General features: G+C 38.8%; 1 protein-coding gene across 4 annotated transcripts in view; it reads right to left on the reverse strand.

Annotated features, from left to right (window-relative positions):
• Positions 1 to 26,745, reverse strand: part of OTUD7A (OTU deubiquitinase 7A) — a 104,467-nt gene that overhangs the window by 61,851 nt on the left and 15,871 nt on the right. For all 4 annotated transcript variants that reach the window (XM_066558678.1, XM_066558680.1, XM_066558676.1 and 1 more), the window contains exons 2-4: positions 6,773 to 6,848; positions 1,757 to 1,874; positions 1,093 to 1,198 (exon numbers count right to left, since the gene is read on the reverse strand). The gene's annotated coding sequence lies outside the window, so the exon portion shown is untranslated. The remainder of the gene's footprint in view (positions 1 to 1,092; positions 1,199 to 1,756; positions 1,875 to 6,772; positions 6,849 to 26,745) is intronic.

The raw sequence follows: 26,745 nt of genomic DNA on the forward strand, positions 1-26,745 counted from the left end.
TGTGCTCCCAAAACAACACAGGAATGGGACAAATTAATGCTTGAAAGTAGGAAAGAAAGATTTGTGAGCTCTAACTTTGGTTTTCTGTTTATCCATGCACGATCCAGTCTGTTTACACGTATTTGGTATGAAGGTTTGCTTGAAAGGAAACATTTCTCAGAAGATACTGCATTTGTTTTTGTTTAAATTAATCCTGAATTAACTCAAAACTGTCATATTTGTAGACACACAAGTGCTTAGGCCTGTCTGAGTGCAGTGTGTGGGAACCCTCTGTCCAGAAGCTTGACCTGACACATCCATACAAGATACTGAGATTGTGTGAAAACTGAGATAACACAGAAGTGGGAGGCTGGGAAAACCTGGAAAAATGAAGGCAATAAAGAAGGCAAGACAGGAGACAGAATTATCACCATGAGAAGGAGGGAGAAAAGCAATGCTTCTATAACAAATTATGTTTCATTACTCCCTGTTGCTGTTGAGAAAGTTCTTTGCAGTAAATTTCAAAACTAAGGTTAAGCTTCAAAATTAGAAACAAACCCATTACATGAAGATACCAGGGCAAATACAATGTCCATGCTGCAGTGCTACGGACTGGGACTGCACTCTTGGGACTCCTTCACAATCACAGTATACAATGACAGAAAACTTAATCTATAGTCATGCAGAATTAATCTCTATGAGTATTAGTATGAGGTATTTTAGAGGGTATTTAGCAACTCAAAATTAAAAATACAGTTCACATGTACTTAATTTTAGGATAATGTTCAAGACAGATGCTGTGGTTCCAAATCAAAGCTACAGACCAGTTTCTCATACTTTTCATGCATAGATGGTAGAGAGTAATTATTTTCAGCTCCATTCAATTTGCTGCTTTAATTTGCTGAAGGTCCCCCCAAGCACTTTTGTGGACCTCATGGGGCAGGGGAGGCAAAAGCAGTAGGGAAGAACCTCTCAATCCAGCACTGCTGCCAAGGAAGTGTTATGTGTAACATACTTCCAGGGGAGAGAGAATTCTGTGTAAACAGTTTGGTTTAAGCAATGCAGGGACAGTGAGAAGCTCTACAGCAAAAGCAGGGACAAAATCTGACTCACCATGATAGGCTCTGCTTGCAAAAGTCTCCCTTCTCTCCTGCATGCCCTAACTCATTTTGGTGAAGCAAACAAGGCAGGCATCCACAGCAGCAAACCCACCTTCTCCCTGGAGAAAGGACAGAGAAGTCAGCAAGGAAAAGGCAGTTCAGAGCAGGAATATCAGCTACACAGCAGCAATTCAGCAAACATTGTTCTGCTCACTGCCCTGACCAAGGGGGTCACTGGGGATCTTCTGTTCAAGCCTCACATTGGGTTACACCATGTTATTACAGAATGAACTGCTAAGAAATACAAAAGCAAAGAACTGAGCCCCAGACAGCTTCTGCAGTGACACATCAACAGCAGCATCAGTTTAACATGGCAATGATATGGATGGTTTTAGGAATTTATGCAGCATGCAAGCTTTAGGAAGCACAGGAAAAGGTTGATTTAATGAGTAACAACGCATCATCCATCAGCTCTGTGCAGTCACAGGCAATAGGCATGTGGGTAGCCTGGTAATAATTTTAGTTGGTTTCTTTAGTTGTCTACACTTAATTGTTGCCAATAAGAAAACAAATTAAAATTTTTGTTTTCTTCACCACATCCTTATGCTCAGCTTTCCAAAACAACTACCTGGCAGATGCTGATTTGAGGGGTGAAGGGGATGTTTATAGCTACTCACAGGAATGAGGTAGGTAGGCCCCTTCTTCTGTTGCTAATATGTTTGCCTATTTAGGAAGGCAGGAGGCAACTGTCCACCTGATTTACTTCTGATTTTGAATCTCGGCAGTATCATGTGCCTGTGAAGACAGAGAGAAGAGCAGAACAAGTTTTACTGTTTTATTCCAAAAGTGACACTAATTTGCTGTTCTGCATCGATTTGTCATACCCACCACACACTCTGACCCTGGAATAATTTTCTGTAGCGTTATTATAGAAAAAAATAATTCTATGCTATCTACATCAGATGGCAGCTTCTTAGGAATCCAGCCCCCTCAAGTTTGGCTTAGATAACCAGAGGAAACACATCTCAAAATCAGTTTAGAGGGCTGGTTTTCTACCAGTTTGACCAGTTCTGTCTGTGGCAGAACTGAGTAAAATACTCCAGTAGATCCAATAGATTTAGTCAGTTTCTACTTATGAAAAATTTACCTGCAGATTGAAAAGTATTCATTTTGTTAAAAAGAAAAATAATATTATTTAAAAAAAAACCAGTAACCCCAAGACCAACAAGTACTGTAGACTGATCTAAAAGAATCCTCAATATTAATTAAATTAACCATGAAGCATAGACCTACATGGTTTAATGAGCTTTATCTCAGGTGTTTTGCATCCTGACTGGATATATTGTAGTTTATATAGCTTTGATCTGCTTGACCTGCTAAGAGATCAAAAATGACCTGCACATACTCTTCTTTTACAGCCTGTTTAGCAATGCTGTGACCAAATAACAGTTTTTCTTTGACACTGATTGCTTCTCTATTAGTCTATGCATCATTCATCAAAGTCTTAAAAGATAATCTAAAGTTTTTGGGGCTTTCATTCTTATAATTTTTAAATACTAGGAATATTAATTGTGACATCACACAATTCTTTCAAGTTATATCCCTCCTAGTTACACTTTCTCCTTTGTTAAAAAGAAAATCCAATCCACTCTTCTATTTTCTTTTTCCACTCTTTTAGCTGTGTTTTTTCCAAGTATATGCTGTTGCACAAACTGATTTCAACATAACACACCTTTGGACATTTTAAAAGCCCTTAGACACTACCTGCTCCACAGGCTGAGCTGAGCTCACCTGGTGAACTCATGTCAGCCACCTAGAGTATTAAGTTCGCTATTCTGTGGAATTGCACTGAAAAGGGAGAACAACCATGGTTACCTGACCAGAAAGAGCTAAATAGTCTCCATGTTCATATACAGAGTATTTCCAACTAGTGGTGGTGGTCACAAAACCAACATATTGAAGATTTAGAAAATGAAGATACAACTCCATGCTGTTGGGAACTTACATGTACATTTTAACAAATTTCTACTGGTAGAAATTTGTTAAAACTTTACTAACATTTTTTACTAAAGATAACGCATCTTTAATTCTCAGCATTATAGGAAAGAATCCAAAATGCCAAATTTAGACATTTTAAAGAGATTTAAAATCCAGATACTTTTTTCATTCTTGCCAAAGTCTTTACTTCAAACTTCTAGACTGAAACATTACCCAAACTTCACCTCAGTTTCACTGTAGTGTTTTTATTGTTATGTGCAGATTGTACAAGTACGCAAAATTATAAACTAAAAACAGTGCTCAATATTTGTGAGGTCATCTGATTCCTTTGCAACAGCAGCATTTCCTTCACACATGCATTACAGCCACACCGAGAGCAAGTGGTGCATCAGTAATGCTCCTGTCTGTCCTGGTGCCCTCTCATCCTGCCCAGCCGCTGCACACTCACAACTCAGTTAGAAACAGCACACATGGAAGGACTTCTCAGAGTGTCACTGACCATCAAAGTGCCCCTTGGTCTCTCTGAAGGCCCAATATAAACAGCTGTTCCAATTGCAGAAATTAAAAGATAGCCAGAACAAATATCTCTTTAGATAGTAAAAACCTGAAGGAAAAAAATTAACACATAGGGGGCTGCAGAGAAAAGTCCCTTGTGGTTTCTCTGCCTTCTGGATGTTTAAATGCATTCACTGGGTAATAAAACAGAGGTTAGGAAAATGAGAGAAAGAATATTGGTGTCATCCTAATTGGGTTTAATTCCTATGACAGCACAAATAATGTGCATGGAGAGGCAAAATGTGTCTTTCAGTGAGGAGGCTAGAGCAAAAGCCACAGCTTCTTACAAGTGTGAACGACAGATTTAAATGAAACTGTAGTTACCAATACAAGCAATGAATTTGACCTCAGTCAAATTCAATTCTACATTCAGCTATTTGATGATTCATCCATAATGAAAGAAAAACAAATGGCACTAGAGTGAAACTGAAACAACCACAAGAAAATTTTTCTGGAAAGAACATGAAACATTTACAGTAAGTTCCTATAAAGGTTATTAATACTTTCAAAATTCAACCTGAGTCTTGTTTATGGCATAACCAAAATGTGACAATCTCTGATGACTCATGAAGGGTTTGGTGACAGAAGCAGTATCACCAAGATACTGGGAAGCTTTCTGTATCTTCCCTTTAGCTCCCAGAGCACATGTCACTTTGAGGCAGATGGCCGGTTATGTGTCAGTATCTGTGGTATCAGCATGAAGTCACAGAAAACACAGCAAATGTTTGACTGGTCAAAAGCTAGAGACACCTTTTCACAAGGGAAAACTCTCTTTTTAATCAAGACCTTACACTTAGTTCTTTATCACAAAAAACAAAGGCACTTCTCCAGGCCCATGCTAGAAAGATACCAAATCTCAGCTGTCAAGCTGATCAATTATCTACATTCTACATTCATTTTCTGAAATAAGATAGGTACAATCTGAATTGAACCAACAGAGGATGTTATCCCCAATCTCCACCTATCTGCCTTACAGCACTTCCCTAGGAAAAGCAGTCTGCACTGACTCAAAGGTGATGCTAAACCCCAGAAGGCCAGAACAGGTGGATTCCTTCCTTCTCTGCACCACTGGCTTTGGGCCACCTGGTGACACCTGCTCTGCTGATTGTCTGAGTGGTCTGTAAATATGACTGAGAAGTCAATACAAGACCATAAAGCTTGTTTTTGCCTCCCCAATACTGTGAACACCTACACTTTATTAAACATATTCATCTTTTAAAAACACTATTAAATAAGTAGCTCTTTTTTTCCCCTAGCCACTAAAAGCTCAGAATTCTTAATTAAATGATAATGTATGTCCTTCATTCATTCATTCCGAAGTGGCAGAACATTAATGACTTTTGGCATATATATTCCTAATTTCTGATGATTTCTAGTTAACTTATCTGCCCCAAATTTCTGTGAAAAAGCTATTTCTGAACCTCATACACATGCAACCCCCCACAACAGTAACTGAAAGCCAACAGCAAAGCAAGTTCCAGTCATACAGATACTTCAGTGGTGGGCTGCAGTGGAAAAACCTACTGCTAGAGAGCTGCACAAACTTTAGTGGAGTGCACTGCTGCTAACAGAACTACCCCTTCTGAAAGAATACAGAAGTCGAATTGAAGTTACTCTCCTACACTCTGTACCAACCACACAGTTTGATGACTTCACAGGAAAACACAGCCATAGCTTCACCCTTAAAGGGCAACACTTCATCAACTTCATAGAGACAGCTCCACCTTTACCAATAATAAATGCAATTTAACTTTAAAAAGAATAATATTTTATTAACTGCAAAGCCACCTCTGGATACAAAACCTGACAAGCTCCTAACCCAAAACTAGACCACACAGTACATATGTAGTCTTAAAGACTCACAGCATAAAGTGCAATCTCCTATTGATTTTAGCTTCATCTCGTGAGATCCATTTTCCTTTAAATCCTATTTCACCTAATAAAGCCATTTTCCAGTTGCCGTTCTCCTGATAATGTTAAAAAAAAAAAAAAAAGACTGACTTAGAGGTTAGTGAGAGCTTCCTATAAAAACTGGGAACCTGCTACTGCTTTACATAATCACAGAACCATTGTTTCTCCTTGATCAGCTTCTTGGAACTGAGGATTGAGGGAGAAGAAGGGGGCACAATGGCCTGGCTCCCCACCATGGTACAGCTGAGCCATGGGGAGGGCAGAGGGCTGCCCTCAAAGCCACTCAGCTGATCCATCTGTGCCCATCTAGGATTCTTCTGGCAGCCCCTCGGGGGTGAGATGTGGGCAGGAAGAAGAATGGTGCATCAAAGACATCAAAACATGCACAAACTCCTGCTTTCCTCAGTGATTGCTTCTACACCATGAAATGCCAGCAGAGCCAATCTGACCTCTGTGCAAGAGAAGGCAACTAAGGAAAAAGAAAAATGACTAAGGGAAATCCTCCTATGATCTAATGAGGGGTGTCTGAGTGTGAGAATATATTTTGAACCACAGGCAATAACTCTTCTATCACCCAAAATATGTACCTATAGCCCAGAAGTCAATGAAGGTTTTCCAGAAAACAATTATTCAAAATGTCTTTTTAGAGGAAAAGCAGAAAGAATTAAACCAGCTTTCTTGTTTTTCAGAGATGCTCTAAGTGGAAAACATGATGATTATATGATGAGCTGTCACTCGGCTACAGCCCACTCAGTTCTATTACTGCTTGCTCCAGCTCCTTTAACATTCAGTCATCTCAGTTACCTTTTATACTCATGGCACCCAGGAATTATCAAATGCCCCTTACAACACAGGGCAATCCCTACCCTCAGAGTCCAAGCTGATTTGATCTCTTTGTGCTTTACTGGAATTTAGGACTGTATTGTGAAAGGGAGTAGGAACCCTGTCTCCATATCATTTGAATTCCTGCACCACACAGATTTTTCTCTGCCCTTCCTTTTGCTCTCTGGAAGACTGAGGTCACAAAGTATAGTGCACTATTTGCATATCAAAAGCAGTAGCACTTTACATAAAAATGAAAAGCAGGCACTTTTCTGGTTTCAGTGACCGAGAGCTCAAGATTTTCTTCCTCTGAACCTGTAACTTCAAATTCAGGTGTAACTCAATTCATCAAGACTGATTCAGATAAATATTTTTAAAATTAACAATTTCCCCACTACCAGTGTTACCTGATACTTCTTTGCCAGAGACATTTTCCTTCCAGACCCTCTTCTTCTGGAGCAGTTAAAGACTTCACTGTTTTATCTGAAAGAACAAATAAGAAACATGCAAACAAGTTCAAAGATCATAAAGAAACAACTCTTATTTATCTCAAGTTATATATAACTTATTTGAATGCTACATGATGCTACCTCACTTACTGGGGGTTTCAATATCTTCTTCCAGCTGGCCTCCTTGGGCTCAGGTGTGTCAGATTTTATTGTTAAAAGAAGCAGGATGACCTGCTACCTTACACCAGCTAACAAAAGAACACATACACAAAATACTATTCCAGATTACTGTAGCCTCATGCTGAGGTAGCAACCTTGCCCTAAGCTTCTACATGGAGGTGCCTTTTCTGAAGCAAAATGGCCAGCCCTGATGTTAACAGACACAAGTTGTTAGTGCAGGACAGTGAGCACACCATGAACTCTGACCTGTGACCTTCATCAAGCTCCAAGACACCCAGCCTTGACACTTTATTATTGCACCAGTTTTTCTCAGCAGGAGGCAGAATTGATCCAAGCACAAGCCATGCTACCTGCTGAAGTTAACATGTCCCCAACTGTATCACCCCTAACCTTTATACCCTTGATCAGATCAACTGCTATCGACCTAAAACCACCATCCACCCCCAGAAAGCAGAAAGGCAGAGGAATACAAGAAGATATTCACAGTTGTGTTTCTGAAGAAGACCCTTCCTGCACCATAATAGGGATGTGCAGCCTAGTGCCTGGCATTATCACAGACAGGTGAGACTAAAGATACAAGCTGTGTTGGTCCCTTGCCCTTTTTACTGGTGGTCACGTACAGCACTCACTTTGTGAGTGCACAAAGGCTCCAAAACAGGTAACAAAAAGATGCAATCATGTCCCCTCTCCCCCCTTACATGACTGTGAGATGTGACATCAATTTTAATGACTTCCTTGCCTAGAAATGCACCTGGCCACCCACGCAGGTAGACAGAGCCATGAGGTGGGAAGGGAGAATGAATGACTCAGAGAAACCCCAGCTGTTTACCACCACAGTGTCTCACTACTCCCAACACCAACAGCAGTGCGTGGTGCTCAAACTGTCCTTGACCCTGCCAAATCCCTCTTCCACTACTTCCACTTCCCACCATCAGAAATGTTGATGTGTTTCCAAGTTCTACCCTAAGCACATTACCAATTTCATGAGGAAGATCTATCTGCTTCAGATGGTTTAAAAGAAAGGTATGCAATTGTCATGCTCAGGAGAATCATGCTATAGTGTGACTGCACTGATTACACATTCCTTTGACCCGTTTATCATTCCCTACTCACCCAAAGCCCTTGTTAATCCTCAGAGATACCTGATCTGTTTCCTTATATGTCTTCAATTAGATCATTTAAAGAAACTGCACTGGATCAGAAACAGGATCAGTATTTACAATCAGTCTCAGCAAATGTCTTTCCATTTTCCATCTGTTTTTTACTTAAAGCACACAGCATAATACAAGCTTATTAAACACAACACAAAAGTGTTTATGAGTACATTGTTTTTTGCATAGGAATCTTAATCCCCTTGCCTTTTAAAAAAATGTTTCCAAATTCTCACACACATTTCTGTACTAATGCTCTGTGCCTCACACAAAGCCAGTCCTGTCAGGACCATGTTTGAAGAGAAAAGGAACAGAATAGTGGATGCATAAAGATACCATTGCCATCACTCCTTAACCCTTACAGGACTACCACTCACATGAAGTGCCATGTCCTTTTATTGCCCTTTCATCAATAAAAGGGAAAACCTCCCACAAGTGCAAGTTTGCCTTGGCTGCTGAAGTCACACATCTTGCAGTGAATAGTTCTCTTACATGGCTGTCAAAGGAGAGCCTGGATTTGCTAATTATTTGGAGGAAGCTACACTCATCTTTCTATAAGGACTTGCTTTTGTGGGTTCTAGATCTGTGCTGATTCTTCCAAGACCCTGAAAAGCTGACATGCTGTACATCAGGTGCTCAGGAACTCAGGATCCACTCTGACTGCACCTGCCTGGCTGGAGACAAGTGTGAGAAAAGCAGCCACATTTCAGTACATTCAGTCCTGCTCTCTGGCAGTCTGCACCAAACACTGATGAAAGAAAAGGATTTTCCTATAAAATTGCATAAACCAGTTAGAGATAAAAGGCACGCAGAACATAAATAGGTACAGACACCCTGCAAAGACCAATGTGACCTAAGGCAGGTTGGAAAACGGCTGGCAGGATGACAAGAACAATCCCATTCAGACCAAGGCTGACTGGATGCATGTGTTAGGAGTGAGCATTTCTCACAGCTCTATTTCTCAAGAAGCGTGGAGAAGCAAATTAAAATTCTCAATTCCAAAAATATATACAAACCTCTTAAAAAAAATCCTAATTCAGCTGTCAAAACTGTCTTTTATGTCGAGCAGTATCTTCAGTGCAGTCCTGCCTTTCTGTCTGCCTGATGTATTCAGAGGTTGTTGCTGGAGTCCCTTCCTCTTGTCTGTCCTATTTAACTAATGCAATTCAAGAGAATAAAATAAACTATTTCTGCAATAGCAGGAAGGCACATAGTGAACTGTGGAATACCAAATCTACCAATTCACTTTATTCCCATAATACTCATAATACTTCTCTGTAACTGACTGACACTAAAACAGAACAAATAATTCAGTAATCACACCTGCACCCAGAACAGTCTGTCTTGTTCAGAACTGAGGTCATCCAGAGAGGGGAATTTGCAGTGCAGCTGCTGTACTTTACATAAACACAGAGCTTCCATGGAAATTTGAATGCTTGCTTCACACCCCTCCTCCTTTTTTTTTTTTAAATATAATTTTCCTATATCCTTTGGAAAATTGTAAATTTTATGGGCAGATGTGGGTTTTTTCCTAATATGAGAGGGAAATACATCACAAAATTGTTTTCTCTTGTAAGCAACAGAACTGTCTGATGATTCTAGTATGATATTAACAGAAAGTCCTTACATATTGCATATCATAGGAAACAAAATTTTAAACTGCTTAACTCTACTTTTTCAAAAGTAGGCAAGACAGAACTTTAAAGGAGAAATGCCCAATATCTTAGATTAAGTGTTTCAAGCTGATGTTTTATGTTTACATGGTTATAGAGTTTCATTGGCAAAATGACCCAGGATGCCCTCACTTCTTCACAATGCGAAGTTTTGCTCCAAAAATTACCCTCCTCCTACTCCACATTTTTTATTATGCTAAATAAAATAGTAACTGTTATTTCTCATGTGCTAAATCAATATTATTTTCACATCACCCTTAATGGTTCCCTTTTATTAAGGGCATTCCCCAGTACATGTCCTCTCAGTCCCTGTGAAAACCACATTCTAAACATTTCTCAAACCATGCTGGTATAAAGTATGAAATTCAGATGTGATGTACAGGATAAGCAATTTAAAACTGATAGCTACTATTTAACAAAAACAGTAGAATTCTGCAAAACAACTACATATTTCCTAAACCCCAAGATAAGTTCATTACAATATCTATGTGTCTGTGTATCAATAAGCTACATCAAAACATAATTAAGCTCTCATTTTGCAAATAGCTCGGTAAGGGTGCAGAGCCTTATTTACCCATGCTCCTGAAACACGTTGCAAAGGCAGCTGTTTCAATATTGGCCAGTCTAGTGTTTTACCTGAGCCCAAGTCCCCCTCTGCAGCAAGCTGGGAAGCCTGCTTCAATAAGCATTCTTAGTAAGACCCATTCAAATTCTCATATTTATTGGCAGAACAAGCAGAAAGTTCAACAACAACAACAAAAAAAAAGAAGTCTATTTGCATATTTCAATGCATTAAAATGATGCAGGACTTCCATTCTTCTCTATTCAAGTTCCTGTGTATGTGCAAAAGAAGATGAAGAAGTAAAATTTTCCATTTCAACCAGGACTCTTAGAAATGGCATCAAAGGATGAAAATGTGTCTCTACCAGTCCAGCTGAATGTCATCTGTTATAAAAGGTACTTACTAAAATGAGTGGCACAATCACCATTCCCTCAATAACAAAGAATCCTCTCTGAAGCTAAAAAAATTACAACATGGTTGTTTTGCACTTCTACTAAGAGTTCTTGCATTACCTCAGCGTTTGCATCAAAGCTGGTAGTGCAAAGAGGAAAGCAAAGCCCATTTTATGAACTGATGTAATCAAGCCCAGCATCTCTCTGGGGTTTTTTTGTTCCTGTGGTGGCAATGACATCAGCCTACTCTGCCTATTCAGTACAGTATGACAGTTCTTCACCTCTGCTCACACATTTCTCTATTCTTTTTCTCCTGCTTGCACATCCTGACACATTAAGAGCCCCTTGCATTTCAATGGGACACAGAACAACACTTGCCTCAAATCCCTCTCCTCACTCTTTTCCTCAATGTTACCAGCTGTCGAGGACAACATCAAAACTTGTCCAGAAAGTGGAAAGAGAGAAAAGAGAAAAATCTCAGGCCCACCAAAACACTGTAAAGGGGCCATGAATTTACAGTGTGGATCCCACACTGTTCAATAATAGCCTGATGTTAAGTGCAGCAGACAGTGCCACACACAGAGCTGATCTGCAAAGGTCCTGGTTCTGTCCAGCCCATGGCAAGGGAGATGTTTCCCTATATGTCTTCAATTAGGGTCAGATGTCAGGGTGCCAATGTTTAATTGGCACCCAGAGACATCCAGGCTGCAGTTCCAGCAGCAACTCAGTGCTGTATCTGCCTTCCCACGGCCCCAGACGTGCTTCACAGGGCTCCTACAAACCCAGTAAGTAACTCTGCTTTTCCAAATCAGTTTCTACACCTGTAAAATCAGACTAATTATACTAATCTTAAAAAGAACTTAACATCAACTGAAGAGAAGTCGATTTACTTGCCATTGACATAATCCAGCCCTGGAATTCCCCATCTAATTAATTCTCTCCTCTGAGACACAACATCTAGGCCAGAATACATTAAAGAAAATATATTTACACATGGCAAGTACTGTAAAGCTTAGTGACAAATGTAATCTGTTACTAAAGCCTACCAGCAAGCACACTGTACATTTTGTACATTTTCCTACCAAGAATTTTCTTGGATCTGCTCTGCTGTATAGCACACAAACAACTAACTGCACAGTAGAAGCTATCAAAACTCATTGAAAAAGATGAAAAAATATCCACCATCAAACCAACCAACCAATTAACCAAACAATCCCCCAATCTCTGCTTCTTCCATCTTTCAAACTACTAGGAGAAACTAATAAATAGAAAATTTTTTATTTTTTTTTCACCAAATTAGATCTTTTACAAGGTTTAAGGAAGACATTATGGAGCACCTAATGCAAACTGCAAGAAACATAACCTTGCTATAGACTGAAAAAACCAAATGTCATGTTAGAGAGTTGTGTACATAAGATTATCACAGATTTCTTATGTTATCCCCTTCATATATTCTTCAGCTGAAGTCAGAGAAATGATTTCCATATCTTCCCTTACAAATGTAGACAATAAGAAAAACATGATTCTCTGTAGATGAACTTCCTACTTCAATCCCTAGAACTGATTTTTATTTCTCAACTGGCCTACCCATTAATAAAAAGGAGCATAATCCCCCCATATCTGCTATAATTTTTGAGCAGCTTACCAAGTAACATGCAAAGAAATGAGCAAATATTTTAATAAGTAGAAGTCAAATGCATTAGAATAAAAGCATTATAAATATAAAAAATAAAAGTGACTTTTTATGGACAGAAAGAAAATGCTCTGCACACATTAAAATGTATATAGACATGACATGTTTATAGAATCTATATGCAACATATAGGTAGATTACATCTATACTGCATCTATATGCCTGTGTATTATTGATATATTTATACAGATAGAAATATACATAGTTTTATCTCTAGATAATATGCATCTCTTCACTAACATCACTACCACCAATTTTTTTCCCCATTTGGGAGAAGCTGTCATTTTAAAATAGAGAACTTGATACACATTTACCCCTAACCCTATGGTAAGACATGCAGTTAGAGGCTAAAGGATTTATTTAATATTCTTCTTACTAGCAGCTGACAGACATCTGACAACACAGGAATGTAACATTTAATTTAATTTCTCCACTTTCAGGCTGCTTTCATTGAGCCCCAGATGTTTTAGCAGAAGAAAGAGAAAGACATTCCACATTTTTTACGGTGGGTAATGGGAAATTTGTTTATAACAAATGGCTCTTGCTTTAATAATTTCTATGAAAAAGTAAGAGGCATTAATTTAAAAAAATATCCTAAGTAGTACTCCATTAGTTTGTCTCTTTTTTCTTTTTTTTAATTATTTTGTGTGTTAAGGCACCATGTGTGGCAGAAGCCAGTATGAAATTTTCTAGAGGATATTCCATATTATCCCCCCTAAACTTATCATGTATGTATTCTTCTCCCTCTAGCAGAAAGAAGGTAAATTACAACAGAAGACAAATAGCTCTTTTTAGTGTCATATCCCATGCATGAAGCAGTATACAACAAAATGCGATGAGAAAAAATTACAATAATCCCTAAAATGACTGTAAGGTGATTATGTTCCATTTCACTTCCCAAGCCTTCCAGAAGGATTGAATTGTGCCTTTATTTAACCTGCAGTATCTTAAGCAATTCTTCAGGGGGATTTTCTCAGACAGGACACACACACCCTATGACAGAGGTGGAAATGACAAAAGGCAGAGTCTGAACAGCTACAGCTCCCCCCACTCCTGGCAGTGGGGCAGGTGAGCCTGTCACATGTCCCTTGGCATTGGGAGAAAGGTGACACTGCCAGGTGTCTTGAACTCCATCCCGCTTGGCTTTGTTCCTTTGCCAGCTGCATCCAAAGTGTGTGTAATTACTGTCAGGGGAACCAGCCATTTGCAGAAGCACTTTGGAAGCACCTGAGACTATACACATGAAGTCTGTCAAAAAGTCCAAGGCAACATTTCAAAATACACTCACTTGCTGTAGTGTTTGACAAAGTAAAGAGCTCTGAAGTGCAGCACAAAGGTCAAAGTAGAGAACAAAATCCTCAGTAGAACTACAGATCAAAGTGATTCAAACACAGTGACAAGATGTAAGTAACATGTAATTTGAGGAAGCTCAACATTTAAACATAACAGCTTGGCCAATAGCAGAAATCCATCAGAAACTAAGCTGAGTATGATGGTTATTATTACCTCTACAGGTAAGTATTTAAGCTCTTTTTGCACTTGTTCGTTAGATTGTATTTTGTCTGAAATGCATATTGTGACCAAGGCAGATGGAGAATGATGAATTATGGACTTAGAAAGAACAGATAGTGCAATATAGAACCACTATTGCCTCATAATGTTGCCACCTTATTGCAGGGGTTCCATACTGTTGTCTCCTTATCACAAAAGTTCCAAACCTCCTCGGTGTTTCTCGTGGGCAGCTCCTCTGAGCACTGACTCTTTCTCACAATGGAGCCAACCGACTCCAGTTCCCTTCTCAAGGGGCCACCCCACCCTTTTATAGCACTCTGCTTCTCATTGGTAAAGGCAGGCCTGCTCCTAATCTTTGATAATTGGCCCAGCTGCAACTCCTTAGGGATAAGATTACTTTCTACACTACCTTTATTTTCTTATATTCTATACCCCTACACATAATATAGATATTACTGTAGCCTATTAAAGAAAAAAGTATCTTTACCCTCACTACAAGTGACTGAACACTGCTCAAGGATAAAACATCTCCAAGGTTGACCTGGCAAAGTGTCATCAACACTACCTTTCACTGAAAGAAAAAGAATCTTTTTGTTAATTAAAAGGCTAAAACTTTGTGTTGTTAGCTGGCTAAGGAAGAATCACATACACAGCAACTTAAATATAATTTGTAAACCTCAGCAAAATATGCCATTCTTCCAGAAAAAAATCAACATGTTCCATAGTGATACTGGCAGAACATCTTTACATATGAATAAAACAGAAATGCATGCACACAGCATGCACACAGGCCAATGTTCAATAGAAAGATTGTCATCCTGCACTAGTAAAAACCTGTTCAAGTCATGAACAGAACTGTGCCTGCCTGAATCTCCAAATGAGCAACTATGTCACTGACTGGAAGGACACTGGGCAGCACAGGAGAAAACCAGCCCCAGTTTGAGCAGTCAGAAAATACAATGGGGTTTTACAGCTGGAAGGGAACTGAGCAATAGGCTGGAGACAAAACAGTGCAACTGACCATAAATAGAGTTTCAAGTACTACAGACTTCCAGCATTATTATACTAAATTGTAAAAAGAGAGGGCATTGCTTTTTTAAAAAAATTTCCACGTAACAAAACTGTAGCAGTGCCTGGGAAAATGAGCTGTGATCTTCAACAAGGTACATCTGTGACGTAAGTTAATTGGAATATTTCCTGCTGAGACACAAACTGAAACAGAAAAACCCACCATAAGAGGAGAGTGAGATGCCTAATACAGAAGATGAGAAAACAAAATCTCTTTGTCATCTTTCACTCTCTTTTCAGACACTCATCTACCAAAGATGTCAAACAGATAATATGCCAAGGCAGCAACCCAGCAGGAAAGGGATACCACATTCTAACCTCCTGCTCTGTAACTCTGCCTTACATGTGGGGCATCATTGAATTACAGTTCAAACTTCAAATGGAACAGAAAAGCTTTTAACACACTACATAAAACAATAAACTAATTAACCCTCGAGCAGACGTGAGAACACACTGTAAATTATCACTGCAATAACACTTTCAAAAGTCACAAATAGCTTCAGCAAAGAGCCAGCTGAGATACACTTTGAATAGGGTAGCCAGATTTTCCTGATGCTCAGGGCAGTCCAAGTATTTCAGAACAAAAAACCCAGAACAGGAATCCCAAATTGTCCTCATGATTTGCAATGTGCTTCTCAAGAATCTGTGGAGGTTTTTCCAGACAAAAAAGGTTTCTAGATTAACATGCACATTTTTCCATCTCTAAATCAGAGCTCTGCAATTACTCATGTAACAGGGTAAAGACTGGCTTGGTCCATCTGCTGCCTACTGCAGTGTGGTCCCTTCCCCACCCCCTTTATCTCTACTTGGGTTCCCCAGAACTGATGCACTGGAAATTGAATATGGGAAGAAAGCTTTAATTATGTCTTATATTGCCATTTCTTATTTTCTGTCAGAAAACAAACAGTATTGAGGTCAGACAGGATGCCAAGTTCTCTGTCTCAGGCAAGCTGGATTTCTCTGTCATGTGCAAATCTCTTCTGCACACTTGTGGTACATCTGAGCCGAACGCAATTCTAGGATTTCTCTGCATCTCAGAGGAACTGTGACTCCAACTGAATGTCCCATGGCTTGATTAGAGTCACTACTGGAATTCCCAGGCAATCCTCCAAAGGCCTCCCAAAGCACCCAGACAAGAACCAGCCTCACACAAGTTTCAGACACAGAAACCCACAGAGAACAAATCACTGGAGCAGGACAGAACACCCTTCTTTGTTAGAGGCTGAACTTCCTGAGAACTGGTCATTCTGACACCGCCTCCAGGAGGGAAGAATTATCATTCTAGGGATATCAAAATCTTCAGAACACAGATGAAAAAATTCACTATATTAGAATGCTAATTTACTGGTTTTAATTTCCCTAAACTTTAGAAGCTTTTGTGTGTGCTTACCAAGAGAAGAAAATAAAACAAATTTTTCTCTATAGCTTTATCCTCAAAAATAAATAATGCAAGGCTGTCAATATTCTCCAGACCCTTTGAAAATTCTCATTCTAGCTAAATGTTATTTTATTGCTGAAGCAGATATTGATCAATATTCCAGGACAGAGTGAGATTCCTATTCAGATTATCCCTATCTCCCTTATAAAACATTTCCCAACCACAGGAAGGCAATTCTTGAAAAATCTTATGAAAGATGCCTACCATCTTTCATAAGGGATTTGTTGTCTAGATCAGCTTAAGGGTCTACATGTCTGTACCAAAGACTTTAATGAATACTGTCAATGTCACAGTAAAAACCAAAATTCTGCTTCTATATCTGCATGTTCCTCTGAGACAACAAGAAGAAATCTAATTTTAATTCTATGACTTGCTTATAGAGACAGAACAAACATTATAAATAGTATTAGCCAAAGACACTGAACTACTGACTCCCTGTGTTTATGACCTGAACAGAGGGATGTCATCTAAGGAATAAACCTTAAAGAGATGTCTTGGGAAAAGCTGAACTATACTGCAACCAGTTCTTCCCTAAAATATTTTAATGTCTCCAGAGGACCAAGAAAACAACTTTTAAACTATAACCTGAAACAAGATTTTTGCTGAATTTGTGTAAATTCTTATGGACTTCCACCAGAGGAGCAGTCTAAGCAGAGCTTTACAACCCACCCCAGTATCTGCACCCTCATGGTTTTATCTACATTTCCTGTCTCAGTTTTCTTTCCTAACAAAGGTTTGCAAATTATTTCCAAACAAAGTAGCAAAGAACTGTCTGGGAGCTCAATGAAGACATTTGTCCCTGAATGAATGAAGAAAGCAAAGAGTAATAACACAGAAATTTGTATTTGGAGAGGGCCAGGATTTACTCCATTGGTAATCCTGTCCCCCATGGACATGCATACTCCAAATGCACAGACAATTAGAGCCAAATGGAACAGCTTGCAGAATCAAAATCTACCTGAGCAAGGCTTCCCTTGACCTTGCAGGCACTTGTCAGACTCAGTTGAGGGCTGTAAGCACTCCTATTCTAAAATGCTGCAGTGCTGCCTGACTAGGACAGGTCACATAGAGCAGGTTACTGACGATTGCAGATAATGTGCAATTCAGCTGACTGATTGTAAGCACATAAGGTTTCCTTATGTGGAAGAGCCCTGCTGGAGTGAGGTTTTCAGCAATGATCACTGCTGAACCCTTGAACTACTGTAGAAAACCAGATAGCTAGCATAATGTAGATTCTCTCTCTTTCTCTCTCTCGATACATATATATAAAGTAATACATTTGTCATATTTTACATTATTTTCTCAAAATTTCAGTCTAGATTTCTTAAATTCATTTTAAAACAATGTTTAGTTATTGCAAAATATTTTAGAACTAATACAATATCATATGAAGAAAAGGTCGAAAGATTTTTAGGAAGTCTTTAAGTCAAGGAGCACTTGATGCTGTTCCATGGATCAGAAATCCATCAATATCTGCTGTGTGCTGCTTACAGTTAACTCGAATTTTCCCCTATTATTCTATCCATGCAGTGTGCCAATGGACAGATGGCATCAAGGTACAAAATACGTAATGGACACAGATCAGCTGCATGATAGGGAACTTGTACCTTTTTCCAGTGTTTCCAGGTTTATGTCAAGAATGAGCTCTTAGAAAAAGCAAGTACATTTACAAGCAAGTACAAATAAAAGAAACATGTATTAGCATATTCCCATATACTTTCATAACATAATTTTTTTCATACTCAGAAGGGGAAGGAATCTTTCTTCTTTCTTGGTTTTCTTCAATTGCAGCCATAATTGGGCACATTGAAAAAGGAAGGTGAAACATGCAAGTGGAGAAACATTCATACAGGGCTGTGCAAAACTGAAGAAGAAAAGAAAAGGGGTCAACAATCACAGAGCTGCACATTGTCTTGCAAGAGGCTTCATAGTGCTCACAGGCTTTTATGCCTGAGGGCTGCCTTGAAAGGCAGTAGCTTGTGATTTACAACATGAACAAACTCATGCCATAAGACACTTCCTCTGAAAAGAACACCCACAAATTTCCTTACTCATCAAATTAGGCACATGGAATGATGTGGACACTGAGAAAGCTTTTGCCTTCATTTTTCCATTAAGTGCAATGACCACAGGAATACTAAGTTTCTAGACAACAGCAAAACTGTTCTTTCAGTTGTCAAGATCTGTAACTCAAAAAATCATAAGCAGGTAACTGCAGTCAACCCACTCTGAAAACTTGGTCAAGCATTGCTTTTTTAACCTGATCTAACACTGAATTGTTATGAATTTAAATTTCACCAAACATAAACCAGAACAATTAAAGTTACAGCTGGACTCATATCAAAAGTAAACTGAAATATTTATTGTTTTGATGTCCAACACTCTGGACATCTAAAAAGACGTAACAGAAAGGTGTTTACCGGGATTTTTCCTCCCCTTTCACTGCATTTTTCTCATAATTGAGCAGATTCTGTCATTTACTAGAGATATAAAGATATAACCTTTTAAGGAAAATTATTAATAAAAGGTTAATCAGAATTTTGTAATGAACAAATGGGAAAAAATTAAACAATACATTTTTAAAACTAGAGTTTTGACCAATTAAATTTGTTCCAAATATATCATTTAAAAATTGGCATTTTATCCTCATAAATTTAAGAATGGAATTGAAGTCAAAGTAGTAACGTAGAGGACAGTAGTGTAATTCAGGGTCTCTGACTGCCTAGCTCTTGTGTAAGGCAAGCCAAAGTAATTAATTGTGTCATCTTTGTATGAAGCCAGTGACTTCCACTGGAATGGAGCTAAATCCAGTTGGTCAGTCACTAAAGGTGTCCCCCAGGGCTCAGTTTTGGGGACGGTCCAGCTGCAGGTGACACCAAGTTGCGTGGGAGTGTCACAAGAAGGACAATGAGGTGCTGGAGCAAGTCAGCCTCTTCTCTTAAATAACAACCAACAGGGTAAGGGGAAATGGCTTCAGGTTGTGCCAGTGGAGGTTCAGGTTGGATATGAGGAAGAATTGCTTCACTGAAAGAGTGGTTAAGCATTGGGAGAGGCTCCCCAGAGAAGTGGTGGAGTCACCATCCTGCAAGAGCTCAGAAAATGAGTAGATGTGGCACTTCACAGTACAATTAGTGAGCGTGGTGGTGTCTGGTCAAAGGCTGGACTTGATTAACTTGGAGGTCTTCTCCAACATTAATACTTCTATGATCCTATTCATTTAAGCTACAAGACTGATTTTAGAAAGACAACCAGCACTGATTGAAAGACTTCAGCTGGTGGAAAACCCCTCAGATTCCAGATGGTTAATTAAACTTGCCACTGAAAATTTGGTCATCTGCTTCCATTCTGCTTTATCTAGCCCCATTTTGTAAGTCATAGAGCTCATTTTACCATGTCTATGCTTAAAAAGATATTCCTACTATCATTTGTCTTCTTCTCTGTTCTGGTAATTTTAGGCTACAACTAAATCTCCTCTTACCCTTCCCCCCCCCCCCAAAGTAATAGGTAGTTTTTATTTTTATAAAGCTTATGTTGTAAGAAGATATTGTAGAAATTTCAGCTCTCATCTCACATATAGGCAGATCAGTGTTCCTACAGTACTGGAAACCCACCTTCAAAAAAATAAATGAGTTGAGATTTACCCTTAGGTTTTAAAAAGACACTTTTACAGCTCAATAAAGTCCCATGTTGGTGCTGCAAGCACCCAGCAGGATTCTACGTGACAGTACAGGACATTTGGGCTGTCAGGACAGGGACCCTGGTAGTCACACCTGACAGTCACTGCCACTCCTTTTCCATTCCCAAGTGTTCACTGGCAGTTTGCACCCTGACAGCTGAGGACACCATTAAATGCAGTTACACATTCACCTTGCCTGTTTCAGCCTGTGGACTGTCAGGCATGGCAATACGTTTTTAGCTTAAGACATTTTCTTTGTCTGGAAGTAGTTAGAGCATCTCATAAGAAGACAAATTTCCTTTTAATTCATAAAGGGCTGACTAGAAAACATTCCAGTTATAAATACAGAGCTCTCTCAACTGCAGAGTGTTGCCCCTCACACTTGTGTGGGTGGGCTGTGAGCCTTCACAGATCTCTGACCTCACAGAAACCTTTATAAAAAAACCTCAACAAGTTTGTGAAAGGCCTTCCTATTTAAACCAGTACCAGGCAAAACTTTCAAAAAGTATCTGCAAAACAGAAAAAAACACATCTATTGATAGGGAAGAGGAACTGATGAACAAAGCCAGTTAATCTTTAAAAAACATTGTTCTATTTTGAAAAATCTTCTGTGGTGACTCTTTTCACATATGTTGGAAATGCTCAAGTTACAACCTTGAAATTGAGACCTAATAAATGACTTTACTACAAGGTTGCATTGTAATAAGTAAACATAAGACACTGATCTAGATAAATCTTTTATCACTTCCTAACTTCTTAGTCATTGGATTTTTCAAGCATAGTCATCTGCTAAGGTAGCTCTCGCAGTATGGATTTTTGTATTGTTTGCTTATTGTACAAATAAATAAACTGCAGACTTTCAGAACAGTTTTTAATTGTGCTGTGTGCACACCAGGCAATGCAGTTTTCAGTCAAACTGCTGGAAATATAACGTGAATTTTCATTATCACATAAGTTCTGAAAATATGCAATATCTTTGTGTTATTGAAATAAAACCCAACAAAACTTAATGAAAAATCTGTATCTCAAAAAGGATTCTACCTAGCCCCTAGAAATTTTGTGTTATGTAGAATTATATATGTATAGGAACTATTGGTAGAAGCAAGTAACCAAACATTGAGGTACAATTTTGGTTTTAAGTCCAAAAAGGAATCTTATGTTCACTGGCATCCAGCAAGCATTGAAATGGATCCTAGTCTGGTTTTCCCTCTCTGAAGTCAAAATGGCAACAAAACCCCCTGCTATGTTCTATTTGTTGGCAGAGCTGTACCTCAGCAGACACACATCTTCCCATCTCACAAAATCAGCCTACATCTTCTGTCTATCATCTACTGCAAAAAGGAAGAGAAATGCTGATTCCTTTTACAAAATCTATTTATTTCCTGGCCACTCCTCTGAAGATCTGGAGGAATCATTAGATGAGATACTTCAAAGTCAGAAGCAAAGCCCTTTGGACACGTGCACAAGTTCTGCCGTACTGATCCTGCAAAGAAAGGCTTTGGCACCCAGAGGAGGTGAGTGAGACCCCAGGCTCTGCAAGTTACTTGGCTTTCAAATATTAACAAATGACAAGAACAGGGGGAGGATTTTGCTCACTGATGATGCTGACACTGTATATACACCCAATAGTGAGTCCCTATCACAGCCAGTCCAACTATTCTTCAAAGCATCAGCCTCTCTGAACAAAAAAAACCCCAAAAACCAAAAAAGGCAATAAAAGCAAAAGAACACCCCAAAACCTCCCAACACACACAGGTATTGACAAAATGAAAGGCACAGCAGCTTATGCCTCTTTTGCAGAGGTCTTTTTACTCAATGACTGGTGGGGCAAAATAACTGCAGCTTTAAGTGATGCCACAGACACTGTAGAAATGATGAGGTTTTTTGCAAGTAGGCATCCTTCTAGTCAACTTAGGAAAGTTTAACAGGAGTTTTCCAGTGTCTAAATAACAAAATATTTAGCATACTGTACTGTATCTGGGAGATTTAGCTGCCTCTCTAGCAGTGGACAAGACTGTCTGGAAAAGCTGTGAAGTCAATTGTTCCTAAAGCTGCAGGGGAACTTATATTTTAGTGTAAAATTAATTTCATTGTCATAGCTCATAGGGGGGATTATTTAAATTATTTTCCTTTAAATTGTAATAGGACCATGTGACAAATATTCCACAAATAGGAATATACTGATGCAAGGAAAACCAGCTCTGTTAAAATTTGCACCAAATAAAGTCCCTCTCCCCAGCCTGTAGATACTGGATGGCAGGAAAGGGATTAACAAAGAATCTTCTGGCTACTCATACTTAATGTGCTCCTTTGCTGAAAACCTTGGAAATACACAGCATTCATTTCTTTAGGCCCTTACCAGAAGCCTTTTTTCCTCCAACTTCAGGAAGAAAACGTGTCAAAAGCTGCTAGGACTTCTGATATTCCAAAAATTAATACATTGTGCTACAGCTATGCTGTTTGCCATGTTCCAATTTTTCCTGCTTTCTCATTTAGAGTGATATTGGCTGCCAAAATATGTTTCAAGCTTGAAGACAAGAAAACACCTTCTAAAATTACAGTAAAATAGAAATAAAGTTGCTGCCTTGGTGAACCAGTAACACGTACAGAATCAGGGAATATATTGCCAGAGGTGAAAATATTACTTGAAGATAAGCTGGTAAACCAAGTTACCAATGTACAGTCACAAAAGCTTGCTGGCCTTTATTCCATCAACCAAATTATTGGGAAAATCCTTCTGAGACACAGAAAACAAAAGAACAGGAAGGGGAGATTATGTCAAATTATGAAAGCTAACAGAAATATCATTTTTATAGGAAATCCTCCATCCCATTCCTAGAGAGAAAAACTAATCATAAAAACTTGCTGAAACACAACAGTTACTAAATCAAAGCTACTGCAGTAATGTGAGTATTTTATTAGATAGTAAGTTGCTCAATTCCCTTTCCTACTAAAAGAACACATTTTAGAGTCCCCAGAGCTCAGAATTATTACTCCTGCATTCCATCCATCTTTCACTGACCACAGCCGTGGCTCAGCTTTTGGAGGAGACAGCCCTGAGCGCAGCAGGGGAAAGCTGCAGGTATTTTCCCCATGGCAGCTCCCAGAGCAAAGCCAAGCCTGTGTCAGGAGCAGGAGCACTGTGGGAGCAGCTTCTTTCCCCGCCTCTCTCTTTGGGAGCAGCACTTTCTGGAGTGCTGCATCCAAAGTTATTTGCTGCGGTACCTGAAGAAACAGCTTAACTCATCAATCAAAAGCACATTCTCAGACACCCACAGCAAAACCACCCACACACACTGTAGGCAAAATGTATATGTGTACCAAGAAAAAAGAAAATAATGATTTCTGACAGATGAGCAAGCTTTTTAGAAAAATAAGTCTGTTATCATTTAATTATTGAACTTGTACAGCATCTTTAACTACCTAGTTGCACAGATTGCTGTAGTACACTAGATAGAAAATTCAGTAAATTCTGTCTCAAACTCCCAGTCTAAGCTGTTGCATTACAAAATGATTCTTGTTTGAATAATAAAATTAATTTTAAAATTAACTGGATGACATACCAAACCAGAATTTATTTTCAAAATCTATGGAAAGTTTTGAAACCCACAGAAAAGGGGATGGTGAAGTATTCAGTCATAAACTTATACTTGATTATTTGAAATATTTGTTTCCCACTGCTACAAATACATTTTACAACTATTTTTGCACAGCGTCCTTTCAGAAAGCTACAGTACTAGGGCTTGCATTCTGTAGCTGCTTTGATTTACAGGTTTTTCCCTTGGATATTTGTGGAATTCAATTCTCACTTAGCCTTAACTATCACATTTCATTCTCCAATACATGGAATCTCCTATACCAAATCTGATTGCCTTACAGAAAGGCATCTCATCAAACTCAGCTCTCTCTAAAGGAAAAATACAACAGAATTAGAAAACCTTTTGTTCTCAGTATTTGAAATTCTTTTGGATTGTATAATCCAGCCTATTGAAAAAGATAAACTATTCAAATTGAGTCTTCATGTATCCACCCAAACAATGGAACCTCTATGAAACACACACCAATCTTGTCCTAAACAATTTTCTACATAATCTATTTATTCTGTTATCTAGAACACAACCCAAACTGGATATTACATCTGCATCTAATAGCTGTAGACCATTAATAGCATTTCTGATTAGACAGGAGTACATATTCCTCAGATAAAGCTGTATTCAATCATCCAAGTCAAGCTACTTTGGACTTTCTAAAATGTAGAAAAGTGAAATATTGCTACCAAAAAAAAATATTCATCAGAACTATGATAAAAGAATTGTGTGAAAGGCAGCATGCTGGAAATTTTAACAATCCTACTGCTTCTCATAATTTGGAAGAAATGAAAATTGTACCAGTGATTTAAGGGAAAAAGCAAGCTTTTATGCCTGATGAACTGTGAGCATATTTTTGTACTGTCTTACTTCTCTTAATCTGGGAAATGTGTAGTGACTGAGCTCATCAGCACATGCCTGCAGGCCTCAAGTGATACCCTGGCTATGCTTCCTTACCCTTTCACTCTTCTGACACAAGACTGCTGCTTTCTTCTGGGGCCTTGCTCAGGAGAGGGCTCATGAAAGGCACGGACTTTTATCTGTGTCTTGTGCCTCAATGACTGTGCAGAATTATTGTACAGCTGTTGATATGTGTAATTTAAAAAGAGAAAAAAACTGTATTAGTAACAAATCTCAGAGAACTGGCACTGCTGAGGTTGTTTATGGCTTTGGAAAGGTGGGGGATGAGAGATTTTGCTGACATTTGCACTTGGATAGCATTGAAACATGAAACAAAGATGGTTCATAAACTGTATATTAGTTTCTCCACACCACCAGAAAATAACACTACTCTCTTCCCAAATTACACATAAAAATAAAGAACCCTTCATGATGGGTGCTTTCTGCAGAGCTCACATAAATGGCTTCTAGCTGTCACTGTCTGGTCCAAAGCTTAATTCCACTGAGCTGCTGAGAATAAAAGAGAGTGATTAAAGGAATTCAGTGTCACTTCCAGGACTGGTTTTGCAGTATACTGGGACACTATAATAGCTCAGCATCGCTAATGCAGTTTGGAACTCCAGCATGTGCCGGCTGTACACCCCAACTCAGAAATCTCTCTGGTAAGACTTCAGGCCACGTTTTCTATATAGCTGGAGACTACTGGTTTCATGTAAAGCTGCGTTGATCTGATTTCAATACTCCCAGCACAGAATGTGCTGGATCTGACTTCCAAAGCTGAACTGCAGTAATGGGTTGAATATGCAATTGTGCTGAGGATATCAAAGACTATTTTCCCTTCTAAAACACAAGCATCTGTCAAGCTCTCCTCTATACAGATGTAGTAACGTTTTTTACTTGAAGATGTATTCTTGACTATGAAATCCTAAAGATTCACTATCTATTGTAACTTTTACTTTACAATCCAGGCAATGATGGGAATATATTTGTTAACTCTAAAAAAACCATAATAAGCAACCTTTCTTTGGGTAATCTATTAATTCATTTTATGACAGAACACATAGCACAGCTATTTGAAGAGCGCCATGGTAAGCTTCACCTAAAGCAGACAGTTATACATTTCTAATTATAAGTCAAAAAACTCTCTGCATTCCATATCTGCTTCAAATTTTGCTTTTAATAAAAGGAACTGCAACATATATACCTTCTGAAGCAAAATGAGTGAAAAAATAAATAAAGCAATTTGAGGAGGTCTCAAGAAAGACAGAAGTGCTATTAATTTTAGTATTAGGGAGAGGTTCAGAGAGATGACACTAATGTCAGTAGGGACAGGGTGAAGCTCTTGGGTTCCAGTCCAAATCTCTCAAATCCAATGCTCTAAATGAGAGTCCAAACTCTAAATTTAGGTGTCTAAAATTAAAGTGGCTTAAGGGGTCAACAGTCTATCTTCCAGTTTATTTAAGAAACTGTATAGTTACTCAACTGTGTGAAGAAAAAAACCAACCCAAATCACAAAGCTCATGCCCTAAGTTCAAGTGCCCAGGTTTAACATATAATGTTTTGCTGTATTCTATGCACTGATTTTCCCTAAAGTTAAAACTTTTGCCTCAGCCACGGGGGTCTCTTTGCTCATAGTATTCTGAATATCAAAAACCCTCTTCACATGCCATGGGCAGCAATACAGCTGATTAACACATGTATCAAGCAGCTGTTCCCTTCAGTTTTTACAAATTTGGCAACTGCTTTCTATACACTCCTTCATTCCCCCCCTGCCCCTGTTAAGTGGTCTATCAAGGGAAGAAGTACAATTCAGAATCTGAGTGTTAATCCTCCAAATGTTTAGTAAACTACAGTTGAGAAAGATTGGAAGTTACAGAATTGCACTGCCAGAAGATGCAATGACAGGTTAATAGGAGTTGAGAAGCTCAACTCCTGATTTTAAAGGGTCACATATAGAATTTTTTTTACTCTCATTTTTTCTGCATCTTTGAGAATTTTTAAGACAACCACAAAATATGTACACTTTTGAGTGGACTATTACATCTCCTGGCGACAGGACCTGACTCTAACTCCGTCTGAGGAGAGATGTGCTGTAAATA

Source organism: Molothrus aeneus, chromosome 13, assembly GCF_037042795.1.
Source record: "Molothrus aeneus isolate 106 chromosome 13, BPBGC_Maene_1.0, whole genome shotgun sequence".
Taxonomy (NCBI): Eukaryota; Metazoa; Chordata; class Aves; order Passeriformes; family Icteridae; genus Molothrus; species Molothrus aeneus.